Source organism: Arachis hypogaea, chromosome 14, assembly GCF_003086295.3.
Source record: "Arachis hypogaea cultivar Tifrunner chromosome 14, arahy.Tifrunner.gnm2.J5K5, whole genome shotgun sequence".
NCBI classification, from domain to species: Eukaryota; Viridiplantae; Streptophyta; class Magnoliopsida; order Fabales; family Fabaceae; genus Arachis; species Arachis hypogaea.
Window position 1 is genome coordinate 76,548,168 of NC_092049.1, and position 11,451 is coordinate 76,559,618.

General features: G+C 39.3%; 1 non-coding gene across 1 annotated transcript; it reads right to left on the bottom strand.

Annotated features, from left to right (window-relative positions):
• Window positions 1-8,532: 8,532 nt before the first annotated feature.
• LOC112745623 (small nucleolar RNA R71) lies at window positions 8,533-8,640 on the bottom strand. Its single transcript, XR_003173541.1, has one exon. It is a non-coding gene; the product is annotated as a small nucleolar RNA R71 (small nucleolar RNA).
• Between the last annotated feature and the right edge of the window lie 2,811 nt (window positions 8,641-11,451).

Genomic DNA, 11,451 nt, shown 5'->3' on the forward strand with positions numbered 1-11,451 from the left:
TCTCGGCGCCGCCTTACCTCCCTTTGTAGATCCTTCCCAGCTTCTCGCTGATGTTGGGATTCTTTTTCAAGTTGTTTTAAACGATCTTAAAGTGTCTCTAGAGCTCCTGGGTTTGGTGAGTTTTTGTCCCTGTTAGATTTCGAGGTATCTTTTGGTGTAGTCTCCACATTTTTGTGCGACGTTCTATTTTCTAGATCTGAATCATGGTCGTTGTCATAGTCGTCCTCCAAGGTGATGGGATGACTTCTAGATTCCCTGGCAACGGCGCCAATGTTCCGAGGGTTACCTGAAACTGTAGGTCGATCTCGCATGAGATCTTCTATACTGGTCAGAGATGACGTGTCCGGCTAGTGGATGGTGGCCGGAGCGGTCGTGTCCGACTTGTTGGACTGCTGCGCTGCTGATCTGTTGTCACCGGAGGGTGGTGGTACCTGCAAGGGACTCCGATGCTTAAGTTAGCAAGGGTATTGAGCAGGTTTTTAGTAGAATCAAAGTATGAATTATACCTGGGTGCTCCAGTGTATTTATAGTAGTGGGGAGTGACCTTTTTGGATAAGATAAGTTAGTTATCTTATCTTATCTTATCTTTGAGTGAGGTCAGCTTATCTTCAAGGGAACCGCCCTTCTCTCTGTAGGCCTGGGCGGCCTTTGGATTTGGGTTGCGTTCCTTGATTTGGGCCCTATTTGGGCTTTCTTGTCGATTTGGCCGAGCTCTTTGAGAAGAGGTCGGATGGTTTGACCTGAAGAGGTTGGTCGCTTTGTCGCTAAACATCCCGGGTCGGATAACTCGACCCAGGGCATGAACAGTATCCATTCTGGCATTTAACGCGCAAAATACTACCCTTTTGGGCGTTTAACGCCCAACCAAGTACCCTGACTGGTGTTTAAACACCAGATTTCCTTCCTCACTGGGCATTTTGAACACCCATCTTTTTCTCTGTAATTCCTCTGCTGAATGTTCTGAATCTTCAATTCTCTGTATTATTGACTTGAAAAAAAAAATTTTTTTGAATTTTTAATGAAGAGAGAGAAAAACAACAGAATGAAACTAAACATGGAAAATCAGGATCAAAACAAGTAATGCATGCAAGACACCAAACTTAGAAGTTTGTATACTAGGGACAATAACAATTTGAAAATGCATATGAAAAATAACAAAAGACACCAAACAGGAGAATTTAAAGTTCAGAACAAAGAAAATCATCAAGAACAACTTGAAGATCAATGAAGAACATAATGCATAAAGTTTCAAAAAATGAAAGAAAAAAAATGCAAGACACCAAACTTAAAAATAGACACTATACTCAAACAAGAAACACAAATTATTTTTTTATTTTTATGATTTTGTTAAATTTTTTTGTATTTTATATTTTTTTTAAATTATTGTGGAAAAGAAAATAAGAAATTCAAAATTCTTAATGAAAATTCTAGGAATCATGCAATGTTAGTCTAAAACTCTGGTCCAGGAATTTGACATGGCTTACTAGCCAGCCAAGCTTTCAGTGAAAGCTCCAGTCCAAAACACTAGACATGGCCAATGGCCAGCCAAGCTTTAGCAGATCATTACATTCAACAGCAAGATTGATAGAAATCAACAAGCTCTTGTGATGATAAGTTGAAACCTTGGTCCAAAAGATTAGACATGGCTTCACAGCCAGCCAGATTTTAATAGATCACAATGAAACTCTCGAATTCGCTCTTAAAAATTTTGAAGACATAGAATAATTTTTTTTCTTTTTTTTTTGAAAATTTTTCGAAAATAAAAATAATAAAAATAAAAAGCTTAAAATTAAAATAAAATTACCTAATCTGCGCAACAAGATGAACTGTTAGTTGTCCAAACTCGAACAATCCCCGGCAACGGCGCCAAAAACTTGGTGCACGAAATCGTGATCGCACACTTTTCACACAACTCCGTGCAGCTGACCAGCAAGTGCACTAGGTCGTCCAAGTAATACCTTACGTGAGTAAGGGTCGTTCCCACGGAGATTGTCGGCTTGAAGCAAGCTATGGTCATTCTTGTAAATCTCAGTCAGGCGGATTCAAATGGTTATGGGATTTTGATAATTAAAATATAATTAAAACAGAAAATAAGATAGAAGTACTTATGTAATTCATTGGTGGGATTTCAGATAAGCGTATGAAGATGCTTTGTTCCTTCTGAACCTCTGCTTTCCTATTGCCTTCATCCAATCATTCATATTCCTTTCCATGGCAAGCTGTATGTTGGGGGATCACCGTTGTCAATGGCTACCGTCCGTCCTCTCAGTGAAAATGGTCCAAATGCGCTGTCACCGCACGGCTAATCATCTGTCGGTTCTCACTCATGTTGGAATAGGATCCATTGATCCTTTTGCGTCTGTCATTATACCCAACACTCGCGAGTTTGAATCTCGTCACAGCCATTCCATCCCAGATCCTACTCGGAATACCACAGACAAGGTTTAGACTTTCCGGATCTCAAGAATGCTGCCAATTGATTCTAGCTTATACCACGAAGAATCTGATCTCACAGAATGGAAGGCTCTGTTGTCAGGAGAGGCAACCATGCATCGTGAACCAGGAGGCTAAGAGATATGCATTCAAGCTCGTTTTCATGTAGAACGGAAGTGGTTGTCAGACACGCGTTCATAAGTGAGAATGGTGATGAGTGTCACATAATCATCACATTCATCATGTTCTTGTGTGCGAATGAATATCTTAGAGTAAGAATAAGCTTGAATTGAATGGAAAACAGTAGTAATTGCATTAACTCATGAAGAACAGCAGAGCTCCACACCTTAATCTATGGGGTGTAGAAATTCCACCGTTGAAAATACATAAGTGAAAATAGGGTAGACATGGCCGAGTGGCCAGCCTCCTAAGGATGTGTCAGAACATAAAAGTTACATAATGTGTTCCAGAGATGAAAATACAATAGTAAAAGGTCCTATTTATAATGAACTGGTAACCTAGGGTTTACAGAAATGAGTAAATGATGCAGAAATCCACTTCCAGGGCCCACTTGGTGTGTGCTTGGGCTGAGCATTGAAGATTTTTCGTGCTTGGACTGTTCCTGGAGTTAAAAGCCAGCTTTTGTGCCAGTTTGGACATTTAACTCCAATTCTGGTGTCAGTTTGGGCATTTTACGCCAGAAATTTTAGGCTAACTATGAACACCGGTTTGGGCTATCAAATCTCGGGCAAAGTATGGATTATTATATATTGCTGGAAAGCCCAGGATGTCTACTTTTCAACTCAATTGAGAGCACACCAATTGGGCTTCTGTAGCTCCAGAAAATTCACTTCGAGTGTAGAGAGGTCAGAATCCAACAGCATCTACAGTCCTTTTTTAGCCTCTGAATCAGATTTTTGCTCAAGTCCCTCAATTTCAACCAGAAAATAGCTGAAATCACAGAAAAATACACAAACTCATAGTAAAATCCAGAAATGTGATTTTTATTTAAAAACTAATAAAAATATAATAAAAAGTAATTAAAATATATTAAAAACTACCTAAAAATAATGCCAAAAAGTGTATAAATTATCCTCTCATCACCTTACTACGCTCAAGCAATCAAGACATTCCCCTTGAGGAATGTGGAGGAGCAACGAAGGAGTGTAGAGAGGAGGAAAACATGGAGCCTCAAGGGAAAGAAGAAGAGCTAGGACAGAAATTGCAAAAAGAGGAGGAAGGTAGAACTAGTGAACCAGAAGAGGTAAATGTAGAGTTAAGGGAGTTTGATGAAGAAGTGGATTCCATCACCAATGATTTTTTGTACACCTTGGTCAACCCCCTCAATGCTCTTGAGGAAGCTTTCCCCTTGGAGTTTGAGATAGAAAGGGAAGATCTAGAAAAGAGTGGTGAGGAAGAGGTGATTACCCAAGAAGTGGAGACATACGTGCAAGAGTTTACAAGAGTGATTCCAACCCAAGGGCAATTCGAGTGGGTAACAATAACTTCAATGAGCTTCATAGCCCCATACCAATATGCTCTATTAGAAACGGATCACCAACTTAAGGTGCTTCTTGGAGTGTTAAGTAGTGAAGGAGTGGAATTTGGTTGTCAAAGGAATTCAAGGCATAAATGGTGCAAGGTCCAATTTGGAGGAGTCCAACATTCAAGTGGGTGCTTCAAGGGTGCTTAGAGAGGTTGTTCATCCAAGGGCACAAGTGAAAGTCAACAAGAGGATGATAGAGAAATCAAAGTGTGGGATTCGGGCATACAACTCTACAACAATCAATTTTGGATCCCAATTGTTTGCTTGAGGTTGCTTGAGAGCTTGATGTACTTTGTGTGGGATCCCAGAGGATTTCTGAAGAGCAAGCATGGTTGGCAACTCAAGGATGAGTGGAAGCATAAGCCACCATGACACGAGCTCCAACCAACAGTCCAATTTGAGGACTTAAAACCAAAGTGCTAGGTGGGAGACACCCCACCATGATAATATCCTTTCATCTCTTCTCTCTTTTAGCTTTTGTTTATTGAATTTTGTCACTTTACTTAGCTTAGTTTGATTAGATTCTAGGTTGAATTTCGTTGAATTTTATGTTTGATCATGTGTTTTTGAAAAATGATGTGTTTTGGGCTTGAAAAACTTTGATTGATATCATGGTTGGTGCCTTAGAGGCTTTAAAAATGTTACAGAAACAGAGTTCTGTGCGGACGCTGATGAGCGGATAATTTATACGCTTTTTGCCATTGTTTTTAGGTAGTTTTTAATATGCTTTAGTCAGTTTTTATTATATTTTTATTAGTTTTTAAATAAAAATCATATTTCTGGACTTTACTATGAGTTTGTGTGTTTTTCTGTGATTTCAGGTATTTTTTTGTTGAAATTGAGGGACCTGAGCAAAAATCTGATTCAGAGGCTGAAAAAGGACTGCAGATGCTGTTAGATTCTGACCTCCCTGCACTTGAAGTGGATTTTCTAGAGCAACAGAACCCCAATTGGCGCGTTCTCAATTGCTTTGGAAAGTAGACATCCTAGGCTTTCCAGCAATATATAATAGTCTATACTTTGCTCGAGATTTAATGGCCCAACCCGGAATTCCAAGTCAGCATAAAAATTCTGGTGTCAAAACGCCAGAACTGGCATAAAAGCTGGCGTTTAACTCCAAGAAAAGTCTCTACATGTGAAAGCTTCAATGCTCAGTCCAAGCACACACCAAGTGGGCCCGAAAGTGGATTTCTGCATCATTTACTTATTTCTGTAAACCCTAGGCTACTAGTTCTTGATAAATAGGACATTTTGCTATTGTATTTTCATCTTTGAATTGATCTTTGGAACTTGTATGTTCACGTTTGGAGGCTGGCCTCACGGCCATGCCTAGACCTTGTTCTTATGTATTTATTACGGTAGAGTTTCTACACCCCATAGATTAAGGTGTGGAGCTCTGCTATTCTTCATGAATTAATACAAGTACTACTGTTTTCTATTCAATTCATGCCTACTTCTTCTCTAAGATATTCACTCGCCCTTCAACCTAATGAATGTGATGATCCGTGACACTCATCATCATTCTCACTTATGAACGCGTGCCTGACAACCACTTCCGTTCTATTTGCAATAGCTTGAGTGTATATCTCTTGGGTTTCTAATCTAAGATTAAAATCTTCGTGGTATAGGCTAGAATTATTGGCGGCCATTCCTGAGATCCGGAAAGTCTAAACTTTGTCTGTGGTATTCCGAGTAGGATCTGGGAAGGGATGACTGTGACGAGCTTCAAACTCGTGAGTGTTGGGCATAGTGACAGACGCAAAAGGATCAATGGATCCTATTCCAACATGATCGAGAACCAACAGCTGATTAGTCGTGCGGTGATAGTGCATTTGGACCATTTTCACTGAGAGGACAGGAGGTAGCCATTGACAACGGTGATACCCAACATACAGCTTGCCATGGAAAGGAGTATGAATGATTGGATGAAGACAATAAGAAAGCAGAAGTTCAGGAGGAACAAAGCATCTTCATACGCTTATCCGAAATTCTCACCAATGAATTACATAAGTATCTCTATCTTATTTTATATTTTATTCATATTCTAATTATCAATTCTCCATAACCATTTGAATCTGCCAGACTGAGATGTAGAAGATGACCATAGCTTGCTTCAAGCCGACAATCTCCGTGGGATCGACCCTTACTCACGTAAGGTTTATTACTTGGACGACCCAGTACACTTGCTGGTTAGTTGTGTGGAGTTGTGACAAAGAGTTGAGATTACATTCGTGCGTACCAAGTTGTTGGCGCTATTTTAGAGATCACAATTACGTGCACCAAGTTTTTGGCGCCGTTGCCGGAGATTGTTCGAGTTTGGACAACTGACGGTTCATCTTGTTGCTCAAATTAGGTAATTTTATTTTTATTTTATTTTTAAGCTTTTTATTTTTTTATTTTCGAAAAATATTTCAAATAAAAATTTGTGTTTGTTCTTCAAAATTTTTAAGAATGAATTCTAGAATTTCATGATGATCTATTGAAGTCTGGCTGGCTATAAAGCCATGTCTAATCTCTTGGACCAAGGTTTCAACTTCTCATCACAAGAGCTTGTTGATTTCTATCAATCTTGCTGTTGAAAGTAATGATCTACTAAAGCTTGGCTGGCCATTGGCCATGTCTAGTATTTTGGACTGGAGCTTTCACTGAAAGCTTGGCTGGCTAGTAAGCCATGTCTAATTCCTGGACCAGAGTTTTAGGCTAACATTGCATGATTCCTGGAATTCTCATTAGAAATTTTGAATTCCTTATTTTCCCTTTTTCCAATTAATTTTTGAAAAATTACAAAAAATTTATAAAATCATAAAAATAAAAAATAATTTATTTTTCTTGTTTGAGTTTAGTGTCAATTTTTAAGTTTGGTGTCCTGCATGTTTTATTTACTTCATTGCATTTTTTTTTGCATTATGTTCTTTATTAATCTTCAAGTTTTTCTTGATGATTTCCTTGCTCTGATCTTTAATTTCTCTTGTTTTGCGTGTTTTGTTATTTTTCATATGCATTCTCAATTTCTTTGTGTCTCTAACATGAAAATTTCTAAGTTTGGTGTCCTGTATGAATTGTTCATTTTGATCTTAGTTTTCCATGATTAGTTTCATTTTGTTGTTTCTCATCATTAAAAATTCAAAAAAAAATTTTAAAATTATGTCTTTTCAAGTCAATAATACAGAGAATTGAAGATTTAGAACATACAGCAAAGGAATTACAGAGAAAAAGCTGGGCGTTCAAAACGCCCAGTGAAGAAGGAAAACTGGCATTTAAAGCTAGGGCGTTAAACGCCCAAAAAGGTAGTATTTTGGGCGTTAAACGCCAGAATACCAGGAGGGCACAAGAGGGAAGATTTTGTTCTTAATTCAAATCTTTTTCAAATTTTCATAATTTTTTGTCAAAATCAAATCTTTTTCAAATCATATCTTTTCAGTCATATCTTTTCAAAATCAAATCCTTTCCATTTTTTTTACTATTTTCGAAAATCCTTGCTAACAATTAGTGATTTGATTCAAAAATTTCTTCCTTGTTAAGAAAGGTTCAATAATTGAATTTTAGAGTCATATCTTTTAAATTCCTTGTTAGCCAAGGCATTAATTTTAAAAATCAAATCTTTTTAATTGTTTGTCAATCATATCTTTTTAAAACCATATTTTCTCAATCATATCTTCTCAACCACATCTTTTTCAAAAAAAAGTTGATTTTCAATCACATCTTTTTTATTTCTAATTTCAAAATCTTTTTCAAAATCACTTAACTACTTTCTCAATTTTAATTTTCGAAAATCCTCAACCAATTTTTCAAAATCTCTTTTAATTAAATTTTTTTTTATTTCGAAAATTCTTCCCCCCTTCTCACATTCTATTTAAGGGACTAACACACCTCCTCAATGTGCAATTCATTGATACGTTCGAATTCCCTCTTCTCTACCTCATCCTTCCGTTCTTCTCTTCCTCTGACACCTCAAAGAATCTCTATACTGTGACATAGAGGATTCCATACTTTCTTGTTCTCTTCTCTTTCATATGAGCAGGAGCAAGGACAAAGGCATTCTTGTTGAAGCTGATCCTGAACCTGAAAGGACCTTGAAGAGAAAGCTAAGAGAAGCTAAAGCACAACTCTCTAGAGAGGAACTAACAGAAATTTTTAAACAAGAAGAAGCCATGGCAGCCAAAAACAACAATGCCAACAATGCAAGAAAGGTGCTTGGTGACTTTACTGCACCTACTCCTGACTTCTATGGGAGAAGCATCTCAATTCCTGCCGTTGGAGCAAACAACTTTGAGCTTAAGCCTCAATTAGTTTCTCTAATGCAATATAATTACAAGTTCCATGGACTTCCATTGGAAGATCCTCATCAATTTTTGGCTTAATTCTTGCAAATCTGTGACACTGTCAAGACCAATGGGGTTGATCCCGAGGTCTACAGGCTTATGCTTTTTCCCTTTTCTGTAAGAGACAGAGCTAGAATATGATTGGATTCACAACCTAAGGAAAGCCTGAACTCTTGGGAAAAGATGGTCAGTGTTTTTCTGGCCAAATTCTTTCCACCTCAAAAATTGAGTAAGCTTAGAGTAGAAGTCCAAACCTTCAGACAGAAGGAAGGTGAATCCCTCTATGAAGCCTGGGAAAGATACAAGTAATTGATCAGAAGGTGTCCTTCTGACATGCTTTCAGAATGGAGCATCATAGGTATCTTCTATGATGGTCTGTCTGAACTGTCCAAGATGTCATTGGACAGCTCTGCTGGAGGATCTCTTCATCTGAAGAAGACGCCTGTAGAAGCTCAGGAACTCATTGAAATGGTTGCAAATAACCAATTCATGTACACCTTTGAAAGGAATCCTGTGAATAATGGGATAAATCAGAAGAAATGAGTTCTTGAGATTGATACTCTGAATGTCATATTGGCTCAGAACAAAATATTGACTCAGCAAGTCAATATGATTTCTTAGAGTCTATTTGAAATGCAAGCAGCAACAGGCAGTACCAAAGAAGCTTCATCTGAAGAAGAAGCTTATGATCCTGAGAACCCAGCAATGGAAGAGGTGAATTACATGGGAGAACCCTATGGAAACACCTATAATCCTTCATGGAGAAATCACCTAAATCTCTCATGTAAGGACCAACAGAGGGCTCAACAAGGCTTCAACAACAGTAATGGTGGAAGAAATAGGTTTAGCAACAGCAAGCCTTTTCCATCATCTTCTCAGCAATAGACAGAGAATTTTAAGCAGAGCCACTCTGACTTAGCAACTGTAGTCTCTGATCTATCTAAGACCACTCTAAGTTTCATGACTGAAACAAGATCCTCTAGTAGAAATTTAGAGGCACAAGTGCGTCAGCTGAGTAAGAGAGTTACTGAACTCCCTCCTAGTACTCTCCCAAGCAATACAGAAGAGAACCCAAAGAGAGAATGCAAGGCCATAAACACGTCCCACATGGCCGAATGCATAGAGGAGGGAAAGGCAGTGATTTCCACTGAGGAAGACCTCAATGGACGTCCACTGGCCTCCAAGGAGTTCCCTAATGAGGAACCATGGGAATCTAAGGCTCACACTGAGACCATAGAGATTCCATTGAATTTACTTCTGCCATTCATGAGCTCTTATGAGTATTCTTCCTCTAAAGAGGATGAAGATGTTACTGTAGAGCAAGTTGCTAAGTACCTTGGAGCAATCATGAAGCTGAATACCAAGTTATTTGGTAATGAGACTTGGGAGGATGAACCCCCTTGTTCACCAAAGAGCTGAATGACTTGACTAGGCAGAGATTACCTCAGAAGAGACAGGATCCTGGAAAGTTCTCAATACCTTGAACCATAGGCACCATGACCTTTGAGAAGGCTCTGTGTGACTTGGGGTCAAGTATAAACCTCATGCCACTCTCTGTAATGGAGAAGCTAGGGATCCTTGAGGTACAAGCTGCAAGAATATCACTAGAGATGACAGAAAATTCAAAGAAACAGGCTTATGGACTTGTAGAGGATGTTCTGGTAAAGGTTGAAAGCCACTACATCCCTGCTGACTTCATAATCCTAGACACTGGAAAGTGTATGGATGAATCCATCATCCTTGGCAGACCCTTCCTAGCCACAGCAAAAGCTGTGATTGATGTTGACAGAGGAGAATTGGACCTTCAAGTGAATGAGGACTCCCTTGTGTTTAAAGCTCAAGGATCTCCCTTTGTAACCATGGAGAAGAAGCATGAAAAGCTTCTCTTGATACAGAGTCAAATAGAGCCCCTACATTCAAACTCTAATTTTGGTGTTGGGAGGCCCCAACCATGCTTTAAATATCTGTGAAGCTTCATGAGAGCCCACTATCAAGCTATTGACATTAAAAAAGCGCTTGTTGGGAGGCAACCCAATCTTTACTTATCTATGTTAAATTTTTATTTTCCATTGTTATTTTATGTTTTCTATAGGTTGATGATCATGTGAAGCCACAAAAACAACTGAAAAAGCAATAACAGAATGAAAAACAGTATTAAAAACAGCACACCCTAGAGGAGAAGCTTACTGGCGTTTAAACGCCAGTAAGGGTAGCAGAATGGGCGTTAAACGCCCAGTTTGGCACCATTCTGGGCGTTTAACGCCAGAAATGGGCACCAGACTGGTGTTTAACGCCAGAAAGGGGCACAGAGCTGGCGTTTAACGCCAGCAAAGAAAGAAAAGCTGGCGTTTAAACACCAGAAAGGGGAGAAAAGCTAGCGTTGAACGCCAGAAATGGGCAGTAACCTGGCGTTTAACGCCAGGATTGGCACTCCAAGGGGCGTTTACATGCCAACATGGTGCAGGGATGAGAAATTCTTGACACCTCAGGATCTATGGACCCCACAGGATCCCCACTTACCTCATCCCTCTCTCTCTTCTTCACACCTTCCCATAACACCCTTCCCCAAATACCCTTCACCAATCACCTCAATACCTCTTCCCCAAAAACCCCTCACCTATCAAATCCTACCTTCTTCTCCATAATCTCTTCACCAATCCACATCCATCCATCATAAAACCCCACCTACCTCACCATTCAAATTCAAACCACTTTCCCTCCCAAACCCACCAATACATAGCCAAACCCTACCCCTCTCTCCACTCCTATATAAGCCCATCTTCAGTCCTTCATTTTCACACATCATACACACTACTTCTCCACCTTGGCCGAACCACTAAACCCCCCTTCATCTCCTCTATTTCTTCTTCTTCTACTCGTTTCTTTCTTCTTTTGCTCGAGGACGAGCAAACCTTCTAAGTTTGGTATGGTAAAAGTGTTGCTTTTTGTTTTTTTCATAACCATTTATGGCACCAAAGGCCAGAGAAACCTCTAGAAAAAAGAAAAGGAAGGCAAAAGCTTCCACCTCCGAGTCATGGGAGATGGAGAGATTCATCTCTAGGGTGCATCAAGACCACTTCTATGAAGTTGTGGCCAAGAAGAAGGCGATCCCCGAGGTCTCTTTCAAGCTCAAAAAGGGTGAATATCTAG